The sequence below is a fragment of the Anser cygnoides genome, chromosome 5 (assembly GCF_040182565.1).
Source record: "Anser cygnoides isolate HZ-2024a breed goose chromosome 5, Taihu_goose_T2T_genome, whole genome shotgun sequence".
Lineage (NCBI taxonomy): Eukaryota > Metazoa > Chordata > Aves > Anseriformes > Anatidae > Anser > Anser cygnoides.
The window spans coordinates 4,235,907-4,256,477 of NC_089877.1; the positions used below are offsets into that span (position 1 = coordinate 4,235,907).

Below are 20,571 nucleotides of genomic sequence, written 5' to 3' on the forward strand. Positions count from 1 at the left end.
CACCTCATACAGCAAGATCTGCACTAAATAAACTCTCAAGTTAATCACATTTTTAAAGTTCACTGGGATTTTCTGCTTTTCTATTGAAGGGTCTGCTATCTAACTTCCGCAATTCATTCAGTATGAGGTCCTACAAATCTACAGACATTATATAATCTTCTCTAATTACTATCAACCGTTACTTTTTTACAATTCATCACATTTTTCATATTCTAGGAGATTGCTTGTCCTCATTTTAATCAGGTAACTCATTTCGTGAGTCAGAATCCCTATAAATATCAAGTCAATACTTTATTCTGTTAAGGTTGACATTGAAAACCTTACCTCAGAAACCAAACTACATTTTGCAGTCTAGGTTGTAAGTCAAAATCAGGCAACATGAGGAAAAGCTCAGAACTGGAAGAAATTCCTGGAACATCTTGTGAGTGAGTGACAATAAACTGCCTGTCCCACTGAATCCTGCCTCAGGTAGATCTCAGCCTCCCTACACTAGAGTGTACTGTCAAAGGCTTACCATTTCCAGTAAAGTTTATTCTATTTTAGTAGGGATTTAAATGATATTCTGCATCCATTATTAGCCTACTCAGTGCTGAAAGGCTTAATGAATTGCTTGAAATATCTAGAATCGTATATTATCAAGCATTTATTGGAAAGGTACCAGGCAGATTACCAAATGATTCTCTCTTCTTCCTTTTTTGTTTTTAATTAATAAAAAATATGATATTGCTTTTAACGCCAGGAGGCTTTAGTAACCATTAAACCCAGAACACGAGCCATAGAGACATTAAAGGGAAAGTTGTAAAGCTATTTCAGACAACAGTTGATGCTGAATCTACAAAGGCTTTCTAATTTCAAAGCTTCAGGAGGACACCATTTTTGTGATTTGGCATGAAAAGAAGAGTGGAGACAGTCTCTGTTTAGATGTTTGCTGGGAACTCATTCTCACAGCATGGTGACTTTTCTTTCTTGGTGTAGATATAAAATTGAATTTACGGCTAAATTAGCTTCATAATATCAGTAAATGAGACTGCACCACTCTATATATAGTCTTCTTGGAAATGTGAGATTCATCTGCCCTTTCCAAGACAGACATCACTGAACAGGCAAAGAACTCCAAGCCAAACATTTTCCAGATTTTTTTTTTATTTTAGGTTCATAGTATTTATTTTCCTTACTTTAGATACAATCAGGTGGAAGCAGCAAAAACACATTTTTCTGAACTGCTGGGTACCCTACCTTTTCTCTGAAAGATGTGTCTAAACAAACGAGGTAGGCAGCACCCCTGGAAGGGGCCCATTAAGCCTCTGAGAAGCAAGGAACATTTTGACTTCTCACTACCTCCTAGGACTGCTTCGCAGGCACTAGTAAGGAAAATGCAAATAAAAGCTTAAAAAAACAAAAATAAACAAAAACAACACCGACCTGGAAAACATAATTTCCCACTTGAACAGATGCTGAAGCAGAACAAGTGCAACCTTTAGAAGCGTCACCAGCCAGAGCTGGTCATTCACCTCCCTGGAAAGTGTCCTCTCTTCTGGTGACAGCTGGGGCCCATAACTACTAGCTCAGGCCATCAGAATCTGGGGAAAGATCGCAGTTTCTAAAAATTGCTTGTTTTAAACCAAAAGCTAACGTGTTAAGATAGATACATAAAAACTTTAAAAACAAACAAACAAAAAACCCAAACATTTCTAGGCTTTCTCTGACACAGCTTTTTAGCTTTTAGCATGAACATCAATAACTGAATTCCCAAGCAGGCTTGAGGCATGACTGGAATGACTTTGGCAAGATTTCCCATCCTGAGCAACGGAGCATGAATTTTTACTCCCTCAAACATTAAAAAAATGCTATTGACTAAAAGCAAAACCAACCCCTCCCTCATTTTTTACACACCACTAACTCAGAGAAATAGGGTGGGGTTAAAGCAAGGGAAGAGAGATGAGATGTGGAGCTGCAACAGAAAGGGGACAACAATTGTTATTCTGTTATCATCCACACTGACAAGCACATCCCAGTTGCCCATTGCTCTGCTTTAGAATCCACTTCCCTGGGTCGCTGCAGAGAGCAGCTCCAGCCCAGAGCAACGTGGGCGAGGGAGGCTGCCAGCCCTCCTCTGCACCTGTGTCTTTAGGCTGTTCTGGGGGGCTGGGAGAGGGCAGAGGCTGTTTGAAATGGTAGCTGCCTCTCCTGAGCAGCAAGATGAAGAATTTTGTTCCCCTAAGTAGGGCACTAAGGTGATTTATAAGACCTGTCCAGCAAAATCAGAAAGGGTCCTTACCTTTCTCCTCTGTCTTGCTGTCCAGGAAATCAAATACAAATTAACCCTAGTCTACAGCTTCCAATTTACACTGTTTTTTTTTGGTGAGACCATCAGACTCTGAGTTTTGCAAACCTGCATTGCCGTCCTGCCTGTCAGGTGTACTCCTCGCTAAAACAATGCCACTTAAGCACTGACATTTGTCTAAAGTGGCTGCAAGGAATCAGCAAATTCTTTTCTGAGGACGGGTAGTTGGAACACTAATCTCTAAAATAGAGCACGGACATGAGCGCCATGCAGCACCAAGCAGAAAGGTAAGTCTAGCTAGAAACCCGAGCGTGCAGGAGGTGCCTGCCCCAGGGAGGGGGGCACGTCTGTGGGCACTCGTGCATGTACATCATGCAGATGACAGGCAGAGGGGGAAGGAAGCTCACCCTGAACCAGCGTGGTAGCACAAGCACGAAAAACCTGCCAGAGAGTGAGGCAGGGCTGGCTGTAGGAGCACGGGGTGGCAGCCTCTGCTCCAGCGGTTCTGTGCTCCAGGAAAGACGACTGTCTTTTCAAAGAAACCGGGTGTGCTCCCAGCAGCACCTCTTGCTTTCACCTTTTCACCAGTTTCTCCTAAGTGAAACAACTAACAAGGTGCCTTATTTATTTATTTTTTATTTTTTTTGCTAGATACGCACAAATAAGTATCAATGTCACCAATGCTCGTTAATGTAGCAGAAAAAGAACAGGACAAACCAGAAAAGATACATTCACTGTGTTTGTCGGGCAGGTGGCACAAATCCTAAAATCCTGCTATTTAGAAACTTTTTCTTCTTTAATTATCTGCTGTGCTGTGACTTTTATTCTGCCTTTGCTGTGTCAACTCACACATGAGCAGTCAAAAAGAAACAACACGGACTTTCTGAATCTGTGAACACCGAAAGCTTTCCATGAACACAAAGGAACGAAGAACCACGGATCCACACAGCAATCCAGAGCTGCTGAGAAAAAAGGACCACTCTGCTTCCTTTTTTCTCCTGGCAGAATAAAAACTAGGCTTACATCCTGCAATGAGCAACCACCACAGGCTGTGCTGGGTGACCCAACAGACCTTTTGCATCTCTAACATCTGATACAGTGCAAAGAATCCAGACCTGTGACTCACGACACCAAGCTGAACAAGCAGTGACGTGGCTGGAGCCAAAAGATCTCCAAATATTTCCACTGTGCCCAATGCCATATCATAAGCATACCATGCAGAGAAAGAAGAGGATGTGTTCAAGACAGGAACACAAACCAGGCGACTGCATGCCAGTCTGATCTCTGGGCTCAAGACTGCGTGGGCAGGGAATGGAAAGGAATTGCAAACTCGGTACCTTGCAGAGAGGTGGAGGATCTGATTCACATCATAGTCATTTGTAATACCTCGCGGCTGTGAGGCCAAGTACTTTCATCTCCCCAAATCTCCTAAGCTGAGCAGTGTTAGCTGGATCAATATTTGCAGTGGAAGGTCTCCAAGCGGCAGCACGCAGGCAGGAAGCGCTTCTGATGGAAGCAGGCTCCTGCCCCAGCGCAGCGCAGAGCCAGGACCTCGGGGCGAGGTTGGGACGGTGTCCCCGCGGCGCTGGTTCTTGCAGCGGGCTATAAGGGATGGCATGCGGGCAGCACAAGCACCCAGTTGCTTTCTCCCTGCAGAGGGTTTCCTGGTACCCCAAACAAGGCCCAGCCAACGCAATTGCATCCTAGCCCCTTGCAGAAGCTGGAGGGAGGATGGACACTCCCCGCTAGCAAAGCTTATGAGTTTTCTTTTGGTGATTGTCTCAGGCACCCCAGTACCACCGTGACCCATGGTTCTAGTTAATACTATAGATTCGACAGGCTAAAGTTGTTAAACTTGGTCTGAAATCTCAGATCATTTTCAATAAAAATTAAGGATATGTTTAAGGAGTGCGTTGGTTTTCTTGAGCTATAATCTGCAGTTTAAAATAGTCCATTAATAGATAATGCTAAGTTTGAAATAAGGATATTTGCATATGCTTCAGCCCATTTTGTCTATTTTTGGAATGGCCAAAGAATTCAAGACTGAAAAATAAACACAAACGAAGTACAGTTGTCTCCTTGTCACTGAAACAAACACTAAGTCATATATTATCATTGTCATAGAAAAGACTTCATCAGGACAAAGAGACTGAATGCCACTGCCTGCAGCAAAGATACCATTAATGAAATAAATCACATCATTCACAACTACAAGTGTTTCAATTTAAATGCAAAAAAATAGGGAGAATAGGACTGTGTGTACTTGGATGAAACAGTACAATCTGTATCAGTGTACTGCACATGTCAACACTGCTCATACAATGGATAAAGAGGAAATGTAACACAGTCAAATAATCTTATTAATCTTCTGCATAATGAATGTCTACTAAACTCACATAGCCAAAGGTCCATGTGCTACATATTCTATCAAATTGCTCCCCATAAATAAATAAGATTCCACAGGAAAAAATAAGAATGAAAGCTCATCTATTGGTATCTCCTAAGGCTACTGGGCAAATGTTTTAATAAAATTTAAGATGACTTGGGGCTACATAGGAGCGTGCTGATGTTTTTCAGCATAGCAAACTGGTATGTCCAGCTAATACCAATTTTAGCCAAATTTGCCAGACAACTGGAGGTGAAAAGTGTATTTTTTCCCCTCACATGCAAATCAGTAGCATGGGGGATAGAAACCTAGGCATGTAGCCACACAGAGAGGAGAAACAGATAGAACCCAGTATGCTTTCCATCTCGGAAGGAGCAGCCAGCTGACTAACAAGCATATTGACACTGACCTGCCAATCAGCACATTTATAACTATAGATCAGCCCAAATGCTGCTGCTTGCCCAGAGAAATACAGGAGGGGAACTAAGTCATCCTGGAAAAGCAGAAGGAAAAGCAGTATGGATGAGCAGGTGATGGGGATACAGAACACAAACATGTAAGAAAGCTACCTCAGCTCTGCTGTGAACACAAAACTTGCTTTTCTCAAAGATTTATGATTATGTTCTTCAACTGAGACACTAACAGATGAAATCCTTCATCCTTCTAAGAGAATTTAATCACAATATTGAGTGAAGTGTAGTTTTAAATGAGACTTAGGTTCTAGCATAGAGAGTACTTGGTGCAAGGGGACTTCTTGCTGCCAGCCATCCCACAGCCCCTCAGAGGAGGAAGATAAGATGTGACTGAAGAAGGGCTGATCTGAAGTGCACTATATAGTTTTCCTCTAACCCAAACAACTTCATTTATATATATATATATATATATATATATATATATATATCAACAAATAATTTTTAAATACCAAAGTCCCAGACATCTCACAGGCACCTTCAGAAACAGACAGTGGATATTAAAAAAAATGTCCAGAAGATCTGGTGAGAAAGTGGGGTCAAAAATGTGAAAAGATGAATTAGCTTGAAGAGAAAGCTCTAGTCTTGAAGATCTAAGTAAAAGCCAAATGCACGGCGTGCTCAGGAAAAGATGCCATCAGTGAATTTTCTCACCTAGGAAGGCCCCTAAATTTTTCTAGATAAACCCCATCAGGAGACAGAACAGGGCAAAAATAGCCAACCCTTACTACCTTGCAGGAATATAGGGAAAGAGAGAGCCATTCAAGTATCTCAGTGTGGTCCTTCAAAGGACCAGTCTGCAAAGCCAGTCCCAGCCTATCCACAGACCCTTCCAAAGCAGCCAGGTGCCACCGACACAGTACAGTAAAAGCCAGAAGTGCTCCAGAGAACTACAGGCACACACACGTCCTGCACCAGTCAGCAGCAGGAGGGGCACACAGGATGCAGCTTCCTGCACATGTGCGCAACTCACACCAACAGAGCAACTCTGCTTTTTACCTGATCTCCTTGTGCTAGCAGACATCCTCTGCAAGCACACTAAGACCCCCAGTCCTTGAGCAGAGCAGAAGCGATCTGCCACCCCCCCGTGCCCTCTCCAAGGCAGGATAAACATTTTAGCTGTGTTGGCTCCAGATGACCTAGAAAATAAGTGATAACAAAAACTTGTTTTAAAATCAGTAACGCAAAGAGCTATGATTAGATGAATGTATATGAACAACAGATCTGCTGCAAAAGGACCGTACGCAGAGAGCGTAAGGAACACTATTTCAAATAGTCATTCTTTACACCAGAATGCTATCCCTTTTTTAGCACATAAGAAATATACAGCTGTATTCAGGATATCCAGGCAGAAAACCCAGAAGAACTAAAGAGTTTTTATGTCAACAGAAAGGTATACTTTCTTCTCCTCTCCTTTCTTCTCCTTTACACAAACACATTATGCAGTGCCAAAAAAAAAAAAAAAAAAGAAGGAAATGAAAAGAAAATGGATCAGTTGAAGCCTCAAGGAAAGATAACCTTCAAAGGAAATTTAGCGGAAAATTGAAGAAAATAGAAGCTGAGATTTCTCTTGTACCTCATGGCTACAGAAACAGATAAGTAGGAGAAAAGGCTGCAAGCAGCATTGCTCCTTTCTGTGACAAGAGAGGAAGCCCCAGATATATGCAATTAATTCCAAAGGGAGAAAGATAATGAGAAATTAGAAATACCCATGAATAGTTTTGAAGTCTACTGCTTCTGGACACACATCATTGACAAGAACATGCAAATTCAACAGAGAGAGGGAATCAAATGATGCATATGTGGCCTTCTGAACTCACTGGGACAACCAAGAAAACTTTAAAAAGTGACCAAAACCATTCAACTTTCAGAAACTTTTCCCATTTATTACAGATATATCTGTGAATAAGTAGAAAACTACTTCATAAACAACCCAATACATACGAGATGGACCAAAAATTAGCACTTCCTTCCAACAACTCGTTGCTGCCTGCGCAGGAGATGGAGAATCTGGAAAAGGAAAACATCACAGGAAAATCTGAGACAAACATTGATGTCCCAATTTGTAATTAGCAGCAATTCCAAGAGTGAGGTTACTGCTTTGTTTCGGGTATTTATTACTTTTTAAAAGTAGAATACAAGCCGATCACTGAGCTAGCAGGGGGGTTGGGGCAAGAATTGCAGTGTTCCCTTGACTATACGGTCTTGATTTGGCATCAGGGAGAAAGATCAGCATTTTCTTCACAGTTTCTGGGCTTAATTAATTTGCCTGTTATGGCAGTGTGTCCCCAAAGCAGGGAAAAGTCAGCTGGAGGGTGAGGGCACAGAAAGAAACATGAGATCGCCTTCTTTAAAAACCAGGCGTACTGGTTCGTGCAGGGGCTGCAGGCTGGGCGAATATCCTGCGCCCTCCCCCTTCCTGAGACCAGATCGTCCCACCTCTGGGGACCCCTGGGTACCGGCAGAATTAAAGTTGATCCCAACAGCAGGAATCTTAACAAAGGGTAGCCATGGAAACAAGGCACTCCTACAAAAAAAAAAAAAAAAAAAGGAAGGCGCTTTTCTGCAATATTCTGCAATATCAAGGGACTTGCTGGTTACACCTCATTTTATCTCTCACACATTTCTACTGTAAACAAGAAAAAAACGAAGCACTCGCAGTTTTAAGATGACATTTATGAATGACCTGAATCCTTCAAAATAGTCTTATCACAGACGAGGCACCCATCTGGAGAAGTAGTGGACACACTTCCAGTTTTACAGCTTCCTTCCATGGGTGTCGGCCTGCGCTCGAGTCTTGGCCGTAGTCTCCCAAAACAAATAAATCTTTAAACAATAAGCTGTAGATTAAAAGCCTGAGAGGCTCCCCTGTGACCCATGCAGAAATAAGAGCATTACAGAAAGGCCTGGAGACTGGTGGTGCAGAAAGTTCAGTCACCGGAGACGCGAGTTCATATTTGATGCATCGGTGGAGGTGAAGCGGGCTTGCAGCCCTCAGACACTTCAGGGATTTGCTCTTGCTGTAGCACTCACGCAGCCGCTGCTTCCTGACGATCAGAGACTAAGGACTGGAATAATGGAGGCGCCGCAGGCAGAAGTAATGGAAGTTCAGCAGCAGAGCTAGGTGGAAATCTGTACTCAGTACATTTGCTTTGTCTGTTACCAAAAGCACTGCAGAGCACCTGCCATCTTCGGGTGCAAACACCAGCTCCGCTGGTGAGACTTGGGTAGTACTAAGCCTGGAGCGGGTCGCTTCTGCGTCCGACATGCAAGAGACACGTATTTCCCCCTCTCTTCACCTCTCTCAGCATCAGATAGAGTCTGTACCTGCAACTAGCCCTCCCTTTCAAAAGCCCAGGAATGTCTTTCCAGCAGATACGGGCAGCTCAAGGAGACATGCTCTCCGCCTCTTCCCTGCGCACCAGCAGCGCGATTGCACGCAGCGCAGGCCTCAGAGGAACCGGCCATCACGTTCACCAGCTCCACAGGGAGCTGCCGCTGCTCAGGACCCCAGCTGCATTTGGTGAAATAAAATGAAAAACAATTTCATTTAAAATGTAATAAGATCTCAAATCCAACTGGCGATGAAAAAGAAATGCTGCCACAGGACTCTACTTCGTAAGAGGCGTTGGCTAAGTAGACCAGGACCCTTTCTATTAAAAAGGAGGCAAAATAATAAAGCCAACAATGTGAGTGCGTAAGTGGATTTTCCCCTACAGCTGACACTGATTCTAAATTGAACTACATTGTTTTCATAATTTGCAACCTCTGGTTTCTCCATAATTACCATGTTGTGAAATGAGCAAGAACAGCCAGTATATACCCACGGGGAAGAATTACATTTAGTGACCCTATAATGATCCAGAATGAAGAAGATGCAATAAAGGAACCACAGTATTCGTTAATGAATGAGATCAGTAAGAAAGGAAGAAGTTAGAGTTAATGCGTGTATATGCAATTTAGATGTAGAAGCTGCAGGCAGAAGTAGCCAATGTTTTTATTCCAGCAATGGTCTTAGCCATAAAACACTTCATTAGAGACGATCATCTTCTGAAAAAAATACCCAAATCCTCCATTTGCAGAATGCTGGACAAAAACTATTTTTAAAATACTTTGCCTTTAAAATATGATATATGGATATGTTATTAGCTATTATACATGAAACACATTCTGCTAAATACTAATCTTAACCTCATCTGATTTCAGAGTTGCTGCCTCCATCTGTTTTTCCCTTGCACCACTGAACTGTCTTTCTGCTGACCATCAAAATAAAAATAATCTCTCAGCAATACTGTGTTCTCCTTTTTCCATCTGCTATTCACAGGGGCCTGTTAAGTATTTATAAAAGAATAAGCTAGCCACTAAGACAACAGATGACTATGGGGAACTACAGAATTACAAAAAGCTAGAAGAGTGCCTGGAGGTCTCCTCATCCAGACTCAAAACAGGGCTAACTTCAAAGTGAGATCAGGTTGTTCAAGACCATGTCCAGTTGAGCTTTGACCATCTCCAAAGACAGCAACTTCAGAGCCTCTTAGAGCAACCTGTTCCAGTGCTTAACAACCATCACTGTGATTTTTTTCCTCATAGTTACAGTAGGGATTTCCCTTCCTACAGGCAACCTTCCCTTGTTTCATTCTCACAATCTTTTGCTTCTCACAGAATGAGAAAATATACAGCACTAGGTAAAGAGAAGACAAAAATCATTTGAAATTCGTATTATCACTCAGATAACGAAGTCATAACTGGTGGCACAGCATATCATGGTCCAAACATGTCTAGCATGTTACATGCATACTGTTCCTGCCTCCATAAAACTTATCTAATATTCAAAACAATTTCATGGTGGGAAGAGCTCATCTAGTTAAAGAGTTCTGGCTAAAGTACAGTTTCTGGGGTACCTTTTGGGAAAGGCAAGTTCCCCTTCACTGACATAGTTTGCACTAATTAACTTGCGGTTGCATATTTGCACCTGTGACTGATCTGTACGAACAAAGATTTTGATTTGTGTTCACGCTTTGGCATGCAGATACAAAACCAGAGAATAAGCTGTAGCCTGCTCCAGCGTCATTAAAGAATGTAAAATTCCATATGTGTGAACTCTATCCTGCCTACTTAACACTCCTACCTTTCAGGATTAAATATACACTTGCATCTAGTGAATAATTACATCTGGTATCAAAACTTGATGGTATACTTTAGCTGCTTGATAAAACCTGAGAGAACGATGAGCATCACAGAGGCCATTTTCTTCAACAACAATCACTGAGCAACCACATGAGAAACATTTCTCTGTACCCCCAAGGATTATACATCCAACAGTATTCTGAACTGTTAAAAAAATGATTTATTCGGAAATAATAAGTACAAATTCTTATTTGAAAGATTTTTTTTTTAGTTAAAAATAATCTGGTAGTTACTAGCAGCAAACATCTGAACGATTTGTTTTCATTGTGCATTAAAAACTCCTCACTGACAAAGACAGTAATCCTTCCTTTCAATAAATTTAAAGCATATTCCTTTCTTATATGCAGAGATAGCAAAAGAAGTTAATAAATATCTCATAGACTCATTTAATCTCTCAGCAATCTGCTAGATGAAGTATCGCTAAGCCATTTTTTTCTCAAAATCCCATTAGTATTTGATACACTGTTTCAGATGAATGGTAATTTTGAATGATTCACCTAAGCAAAATAACGAACCCACACTTCTGAAGTGCCATTGGGGTGAGGTCAGGCAGAGAATGAGTCTGCCAGTAAAAGTGACTGCATTTGTCTCCTGTCAGAGCCCTTGACTTTGAACACAAAAAATGCTTCCATAAGACTACTGGCTTGACAGAGATGGAGAAAATTGATTCATTTTTAATCTTCAAGAAGTTTTCAAGGAATTTAGAATAATAGGAAGATCTAAGATGGTTCTGACTGTGACACCTACAAGTTTCCTTGCCACTTCAGGACCAGCCTCTAGCAAATGACAACCTTCCTTGTCTGTCATATCAATGATCTCATGGACTAGTCCCATATCTAGCACAGAAAAAGTTTGAATCAACATTGTTCTGGCATTATTGATATTGCAGCATAGCTGTACATGAAGGTATGCTTCCTTGGATCCACACTGCACAGCTGAGTCATCAGGCAGTTATTCTCAAGCTTAGATCCTATTTTCACCCGTGCTTAATTTCTGTATGTAAAGAACCAACACAAGACCTGTATCTCTAAATGGTCACTTAACTTCGGAAAGCCAAGTTTTAATGGAACTTGAAAGAGACAGGTATCTTTTGCCCTGCCGTAAACACTAGAATGGCTTTTGGCCACAAGGCCATAACACATAGAGCAGTCAAACAAAAATGCATTGGGTTGCCATTGGGCAATCTAGGCAGTTCAGCTGGATTTTGAAATGGTAACGTGGAGCTCATCTAAGTGAAAGGCACCAATTCCACATACTTTTCAGATGACCAAACTTTATATGATAATCTATAATGTTCAAGCTATACCATATTTAAGGCATGAAAGGACAAGTGGTTGTAATACCTGCACCACTTACATCACCCAGGAAAACTTCTCTCACGTGATAGAGACTCACTACACAACATAACTACATTATCCATCATTGCCATTCTCATTTTCTGGGTATTAGTGTTTCAGAAAAGTCGTCTCTGCAAATGAGGACTATCATTGCTTTACATGTCATTCCCTTTCCAAGCTCCCAATTAATTAAATGCAATTTCAACTTACTATAAGAGTTATTGTTCATCACAAAACATGATGTTAAAAGGCACACCTGGAATCCAAGTAACTAATAATCAGACAAAATATTCTAGACTGGCAGAGTACATATTCTCTTGCTTTTGTAAGATTTGGAAGCTTCAGCAGCAGAACACACCGAAGGATTCCTGAACAACTCAGGGATATGTTTGTTTTTTTTTTAATTATTATTTTAAACAAAGGTAGATATAGGTAAGTACCACTCAAAGCTAAGTAAGTTAGCTTCCTCCAACAGCTTACTAGCATCTAATCAAAGAAACTGTTTAAGGGGCATTTGCGTGTCCTTGGAAAAAAACCTCAACTTCACTGCTATTTCCTTTTCCAGTGACTATGGAGTCCCTTCAGTCTTTCCTTGGGAAAATTATGTGTCAATTTGCAGATTCTTCTTAAAATAGTAAGACCTGGTCCTCTAGAATCCCCTAAATCAGCTTTTTTTTTTTTTTTTTTTTTTTTTGCAACCTGAAGCAAATGTACAGTGGTATATACAGCGCTATATTCTTATTTGAGCTTGAAAGCATTCAGTTGCTTACAGCCTTTTTTTTTTTTTTTTTTTAGGCTGAGAAAATTGTATTAACATCAGTAATCTCATTATTTCAACCATGCTTCAGAGTACTACCTGTGGTTACTAGGAAGTTTAATATCATAGAGGAAAACACAATTTTAACTGAAGCAAAGTTCCTTTGAATTGCTTATACCCAGGGGAAAAACAATTCATGTTCTGGAAGCTTTGCATTCTTGTGTTACTCATACATTCACACAATTCTCAACATCTGTCACCTGTAATTAAAAATAATGGTACTATCCTGTCTCTCTGTGAAAAATTTGACATGTTGGAACACTGGAGGGCATCTGGTCTTCCTTAACGTTACTCACAAACAATCATTAGCGTTTCAGTGCACAGCAGAATAGATGAGGAGGTAAAGAAGTTCCTAACCACAGAAGAAATACCACCTTCAGGAGTTTAAGGTTGCTTTGAAACAACGGGTCTGATCAAATTTATAGCTAATAAGATCTTTGTAAATCAGTGTTTCTTATTTGTAGTCAAAAAAGCTGTGGCTTCATTGTTTCCTCCCACTTGTCTAGATTTCTTTTACTACCACTGTGTTTCCTCATTCCGTGGCTTTGTGTTTGTCAGCATTGTCTAAGCAGGACAACCTTTACGTTTCTCAACGAAAATCTGAAAGCCTTCTGATTTACACCAGCACTCTCATTTTACACCTGGCCAATATCCTGACTGATGGAATGAAGAAATATATTTTGTTTGAATCTTGTAATCAAATATTAATTTCAACAATTACTAGGTAGAATAGACATTCATGTCTGATGCACACATGTGCTCAGTGAGTGGTATCCCAACTTAACATCATGCAGGAAAAAGCTATGAAAAACACATTTCCTATCCTAAAGCATGCGAATACTTCAGGGACTATATTGAAGGAAAAGAGCAACAATTAGAAAATACTCATAAGCTGTAGATTTGGATTGTATCCATTAGCATCAAGTTTTTAAAACACTTTCTTGAGAAACAGACCTCCTGCCAACTATATATAAAGGCACAGGCTATTACGTAAAGGAAAAGTGGCACACAGTGGGAGATGAGAACTGGTTCAGCAGACACGAGTTATGTGACAGCCACACATTCATGGGCTTCATCAATGTTAGAAACATTCTTTAAAAATGTTAGAAAGGTTCAACATTTTGATCCACAGAGAAAGTGCTAATGAAGTATTAATTCTCCTCAAAGGGATCAAGATAGCACGCCATGAACCCCCATAGAAGTGTATTTGGCCCTCTGCACCCAGGGACATGCATATGATTTAAGTTTTACTTGGAAAGGAGCTTCCAAAAACTACTGCCTAGTAGGTGACAGCAGGACCACCACGCGTCCCCTCCAAAGGCAGCTTTGCCTGTATCTATCAAAGACACACCAGAAACCAGAGCTAAAAAACATGCTTTCATTATAACAAACAAGCTGTTGCACAAATCTTTTCATTAAAGGCTGCATGGGAGCAGCAGGACAAGCCTGCCAACCTCACCTTTCAAATCGATTTCCTTTCCTTGGCTCACTGAAAAGGTCATCTGAAATACATGGGGCTGTCCCTCTTGCAGAGTGGTCCTGCTGCTGCTTAACAACATTTCAGGTATCTAACTGTTTCTTAGCTTTTCAGCACGTCAAAAACTAGCCTTACTTTGCTGAGAGTTTACTGTCCTCACGTCAAACTACGACAAAATGTAAATCACAGGATAAAGATACTGAAGTCTCTGTTCTTCCGACAGGTGGCTGTTATCAGCACTCCTTTGCAAAGCCTGCACAGCCGTCCAGTCCCCGATTCTGTCCTGCTGCACTCACCCACAGCTTTCTCTGACAGCTGACTGAGCCCATTTAGGTGCCTATTTGCTGGCAAGAAAGTCGGGACTGTTGGCTAGATTTTCAGAAGAACAGCAGCTGAGATCTTACGCTCAACTTTTCACCAGCAGATCTCAAAACACTTAACAAAGGCAGCAGCATATCTCCACTTCACAGCCATGGAAACTGGGACCGTAAGGTGATTTCCCAAGTGCGTGAGAGAAAATATGGAAATCTGTTTCATTCTCAAGACCTAATCCCATGTAGCACCCATTAAATGCTACTACAAAAGTCAAGTATGAGCTTTTGAAAACACGGTTGCCCCAATTACAAACCCCTGTAATTTCCAGGAAAATTAGTAATGCAGAAATATGTTTGCAACAACAACAACAAAAAGCAGAGGTTAAACAAGACCTCAGTATTTGTAGCCTCAGTATTTGTGTGCTTTAATATATATATATAACTTGGGAAGTTTGGGACTACTTTATACTTCCAGAAGTATGTATTTGTTAGGGCTTGTATCGTCATGCTGTGCAATAACACACGAGGAATTAGCTGGAACAAACACAAATCCTGATTTTTCAGTTAATTAACAAACGCATTCCATAGGCTCACATGATCTGTATTTTCCATAAATAATAAGCCTAACTGATTAACTGATAAATGTCTTCATCTGCTTTTAGCATCTGCATGCTGAGAGAACAGGTTTCTCTGGCACTCCGTACCTCTCTCAAAGTGACAGTGTTTCTACGGCAACGTTCACATTTATTAAGGCTGGATATAGCATCGCTGCTGAACTTGTACGCCTCGAGTGTAAGTGAGAACAGGCGTAGGAAAAAAAACACCTGTTCTTACTTATGGAGTAGGCATACAAACCCTGGAATAATTATATCCCCTGTTAAAGATGCATTAACATAGCATTACATGCTTTAAAATACAGGCATGGAAGTATAAGTATTGACAGGTCAAACACCTCAGGGTTTGAATGGCTTATTTTCTTGCATTTTTTAAAAGAAAATTTGGCATGATATGATAAAAAAAAATCTAGTATAGGAATCCAAGGCAATTCCTGCTAATTTAAGTAAAAGATGAATTCGTTTTCTATGATGGCAGCATGAATATTTGTATGAGATAGGTAAACTGGAAGAGGCAAAATTTGAGTTTTGTCAATCACGTTGTTAGTCTTTACATGTCAGAAGGCTACGAGATAGAGCCACTGGCACCATGGGACAGGATGGCACAGCTCAGGGCGAAGCTGTCATGCTTGGCGTGAAATGCTCTTCTGAGACAACCTCTACCATGTCTGTGCTGGATGAACCAGAAAAGCAGAATGCTCCTGCGAGACAGGGAGATGCTATGCGAGCAGGCAAGCGCCTCTGCCCGTGAATGCAACCTGGTAAACTGGGGAAGAGTGGATTTATAGAAGCAACAGGTTTAGGAGCGGATGAGTCCGTGGGGCACACGGTCAGATCCTTGCAGCAGGTCTGTAGCAGTCAGTGGCATGTCCTTTGCTGCATGCGCCACCAGTTATAGACTCAAGTGGCCTTTTCTTCTCCACCTAACTCAAGCATGGGTGAAGGGCAAGTTGCAGGATGCTCAAGGATGAGAGCATTCCGAAGAACTGTAGTTACTATAGAAAAAGAATTCACTTTCTCCTTAGGAAAACAACACACTTCAACACCTAGCTAATGGTAAGAAACTGGTGAACACAATTGCTTTCCACACAGTGACATCAGCTGTACTAGCCAAATAAAATGGGACACTTGCCTTCCAGGCTGGTATCAGATCTGTGCGTAACACCGAATAGATCATGTGGGCTGTTCCAAATCGCAGTTTTCAGATATTAGAATACTGTAAGCAAGCAAAGATGTTGCTTAAGACCTAATAGACCAAAGCCGGGAGCATAACTTCCATCTGGTACACAGAACCATGCACTTGGTCTTTGTGATAAGCTGTCTTACTTCGAGTCAGACAGGCACAGGAACAGCCTGAGAAAGCATGGGATAACGTCTGGAGCAGGCAGCCATTGAATGAGATAGAAATGACACAGGTAAGTTAATGGTTGAAGTGAACACCATCAGACACCAGCTTTCATTTGATCTGTTGTGACTCTGGCACCACGTGTCCAAGCTCACTATTAACTATGTGCGAAGCTGCATTGGCTACTTCTGGCCTCCGAAAAGAAATTACTGCTAAATAGTACATGCATCTGCATACCAACAACTCTTTCATGAGTTTCAGTAGTCATAGCTCAAAGAGGAAATTGGCTCACTAACACCATGGAATTCAATGGGTGTTGGAAAGAATGAGAAATTTCATTTGAAAAAAAAACAATTAAAAACAAGGACATGAATGCCTATGCAACACATCATGTTAGTTTTGGACAGTACATGAGATCTGCAGATGTCGGTAACATTAAATATTTAAATTAGAAAGGGAAAAAAAAAGGTCATGGGGAATCTTATTTAGAGTGAAGCTTCTGCACATTATTAAAATATTTATGTATCCTCGTGTACTAAGTGTATAGCTTAAGGACAACTCAGTGGCAGTAATTCTTTACTCTTGAGTCTGAAGATGAGTGACAGAAAAGTTATTCTAAAAGACCAGAATAAGAACTCATTACTGCATTTCAAAATTCAAATGACAATTTCTGTATAAGAAAATGGTTTCCTAACCTTTCTAAATACAGAAGGTGGATAGCATTTCTAAACTGCACAAATAATTAACAAAACATTGATACTCTTACAACTCTTGTATAGTAACATCAGGGTCCTTTTGTTTTCTGTGGCCTATTTTTAATGGAAAAACGCAGATGTGACCAACTGCGGTAAAGCACTAGACCTCTGATCAGACATTACAGGGAGAACTTGAAACATCAAGCCTGAAAAGCAGTGTGAGATGTAGGAACAGAGAGACCCACCAACTCTGCTGTTGTACTGGAGCCAGGATAGCTACAGACCTATTTTGCTTCCTCTAAATGAAATTCCAGTAAAAGAGCGAGCAAAACAGGGACTTGCAAGACACAGAGATTGCAGATTTTACACCTAAGTGTTTTTGCCAACATCTACATTCATAGAACTCAATTATAAAAAGTCTACAATCTATAGTTATAAGAATTATACTGCTCTTTCAAAACAAAACACGTTTGCTAGCAATTCTCTATTCTATTCTTGGTGATTACAGATCATCCTGATGAAATATACTGTATTGATGGAAACAAAAATGAGGCATGGTGTGGAACAGGTTAAAATGCCATGCTACAGACTATGCTCCTAGAAATGAAAACACACAAATATCAGAAATATCTCAAGAAATAAGATGGTTATGTGTGGCTTCAAACAAACAAACAAAAAGCCTACATTAATATTACAAATATACAGGCGAAGTTGTGGTTAGAATTTTCTATATTTCGTCAGTATCCCTCTCCTAATGAACTCATCATCATATCTTTCAAACAAGAGACCCTCCCTAGGCCAGCTGTATATGGCCAAATCTATCCCCATTCTGTTTTAGTAAAGTAAAATCTCTAGAGAAGGTCAGCATCGAAACAGATGTACTGTATTAGTAAGCTGAGCTGTCAACATCACGGTGCACTGGTTATGCATTGCTAAGCAACCTGAAAATACACAAAAAAGAAAAACACACTGGAAGTAACTCTGAGGGTGGGCCAAAATTGCATGGCATCATTTTTATGATAAAACCTGCAGACAGACCTCCATTACTTTCCTCCTCCTTACTAACGTGTTTTTTTTTTTTTTTTTTAAAAAAAAAACCGACACAACACTCTATCAACATTTCTTATCACTTGTGAGACAGCACCCTCTGGTGTAGCAACACATGAAAAGTTTACGAACCTTACAAAATACCTTAATTTGTGTCATGGTACAGCTAACTGATAGGTGTCACTGTGTGGATTGCCCAAGCCGTGGATTAACTGTCCGTCTTCTCAGCAGAGCTGCAGCTCTGCGCCATAAAGCGCCCGATGTAGTGCAAATGCCCTTTACATGAGGGCATTCGTTCTCACGCTTCTAATGGATGTTTTCACGTGTCTCTACAGAGCCCATTTACAAATCTTCTCAAACCTCAACAGACAAAGTACGCTCCTCTACGACCTGGTTTTGTTTTGTATTACCTACCTTTGTGTTTTACTGGGACGACTTCTTCCTCTCCTAGATAATAGAGTTGCTGATATTGTGCCTGACACTACGTAAGCATTCCTGCTGCTCATCTGAACAGAACAGAAATTTAAATCCTTACCGAGCCTTGTTAATGAAACCTGCCCGACTTGCAGCAGCTGCGCATTAGGAGCACAGGCAAAGGAGAAACCAGATTCCTGCTTTGCCAGCACTGAACCATGTAATGACTTTTTAGAACTTCTAATGCAAAAGCAGCAAGTTGTCTTGCTCTGTTTATTCCTGATGGCAATTTCTTCCTGTACTTGGTATCCAAGTTTCCGAAACCCAAGCATCGTGCATGCAATACGTACTTACTGCTGCTCAGAGGTTACTAACCTCCTCATATGAAGTGTTGAAAAATATAGCCACAGATTTAAACTATCCTTTACTAAATTTTGCTGCAATGGAAAAGTTGTAAGTGGATCCTAAGGTAGGATGGTCTGTGTAAGGTATTTCTTTACATGTGCTGAACACAGTTCTCTAATACCTGGGAAATGTTTATATTAATACCTTTCAACAGGAATTACTTCAGAGTCCTTGTTCTCTGAAGAACAGCAATTTTTTAAAGTGACCAGTGGTGCATCTGTGGTTCTTGTGCTCTTGGCTTCCCTAGCCTGTAAACGGTTGTGGTAGTTGTCACAAGTACAGCTGTTGTGAGCAATGGCAACTGAGCTGACCCCACTAGTCTGCTCAGCGGCACTGAAAGACCAGTGGGTCACCTCTCTCCAATGACACAACTTAAGAATTCTGTCTTTGTACACGGACAGACACAGAAAATCTCTCAGCTGATCTCTCCTCAGGGCACAAAAGCTATCTTAAAGAGGTGCTCTGAACCAAAACCAGCCTATAATTTGAGTTACTGAGCAAAATCTGAGCCCATTCACAATAGGATATATCTAAATAGGATAAAGTTGCATTCTAAAGTTTAGGTAGGAAACAGGCATCTAGCTTGTTTTTTTCCAAAGTGTTCTGGTTACTGGCAAGATGCATACCACCAATAAAAACTTCTACACAAGATCAATTCTGTAGGAGAGCTATTGAAATACATGACAGATGGAAAAGGAATCCTAAAGTCAGCTTGCACTGAACAGGTGTTTTCATGTCCTTGCATAAAGTCCTGACACCAAAAGATATCCTAAACTAAGTTAAATTATTTGACCCTCTCAGTTGATTTATTAGTCACATGAAATATTGACATTTACACACACAAAGATCATTTTCTATTCTCCAAATGGGACTACAGATTGTGACTGAAACAGGGCTTAGATAACAGATACTGGAAATCATTTTCCTCCTTCAAAAACATCCTTCCTTGGCTGCGGTCAGCAAATCTATCTCATTGTGCCAGCATACATGCAGCTATTACCATCTCTGTTAGTGTCCTGCTAATCACAATGCCTTTGCAGAGATGAAATCATTCACTGGAGTCCCTGGATTTTCTTCTCTCTTGGTTTGGCTTAAAATATTTGAGAAAATAAAATCCCCCCTCTTCCCCTCCATGAAAAGCAGCATACCCATATACACAGAATTTTATAGGAGAGCAAACATAACGTCTTTCTATACTTTTCTCCCATTACCCCTCCCAAAACTACAACATACTAAGCAACTAAGGTGATATTCTGATCGTCTCTACTATAGCCTTGTGATTCTGGCTTAACTTCATAGCAGGCAATACAAGCACTCTGAATTTCCATTGCTGTGAGATCATGTAGAGACATAACTTCATTATCAAGGGAGACCTGCATATGCAGGGCTTCAACTCCTGCTGGTATGCAGCGTATGCGTTGGAACTTTCATTAAAAAGCCAATGTCAGAACCCAAAAGGCATTTCAAAACATGCAAAGCTCGCTGAAGTCACTCAGCGAAACGATGTTACGCACACTTACCAACTTACCGTCTCTAACATTTACTGGAGCTGGATTCTACCTGCTGTTTGCAGGCAAAGGTTTTAAGTCACATCATAGTAATTAACATCAACAGTATCTACTACTTATATCTGAGACTTATATTACTGTGACTTATTCACTGCTTGCAGAAGCACAAAAGGAAATAAGAGCCTTCAGAAGTAACTTTAAAGTTGTTTTTTTTTTCCTCTGCTCAGACATTAAGTCATGGCAACAGCCTCTCTTATTTATAAAGACCTTT

The 20,571-nt window shown here is 40.7% G+C and overlaps 1 long non-coding RNA gene across 1 annotated transcript; it reads right to left on the reverse strand.

Annotated features, from left to right (window-relative positions):
- Nucleotides 1-869: 869 nt before the first annotated feature.
- Nucleotides 870-7,657, reverse strand: LOC106040939 (uncharacterized). Its single transcript, XR_001210141.3, has 4 exons — nucleotides 7,508-7,657; nucleotides 7,085-7,150; nucleotides 6,140-6,279; nucleotides 870-1,580 (listed from the first exon to the last, which is right to left on the reverse strand). It is a non-coding gene; the product is annotated as an uncharacterized lncRNA (long non-coding RNA).
- Nucleotides 7,658-20,571: the final 12,914 nt, after the last annotated feature.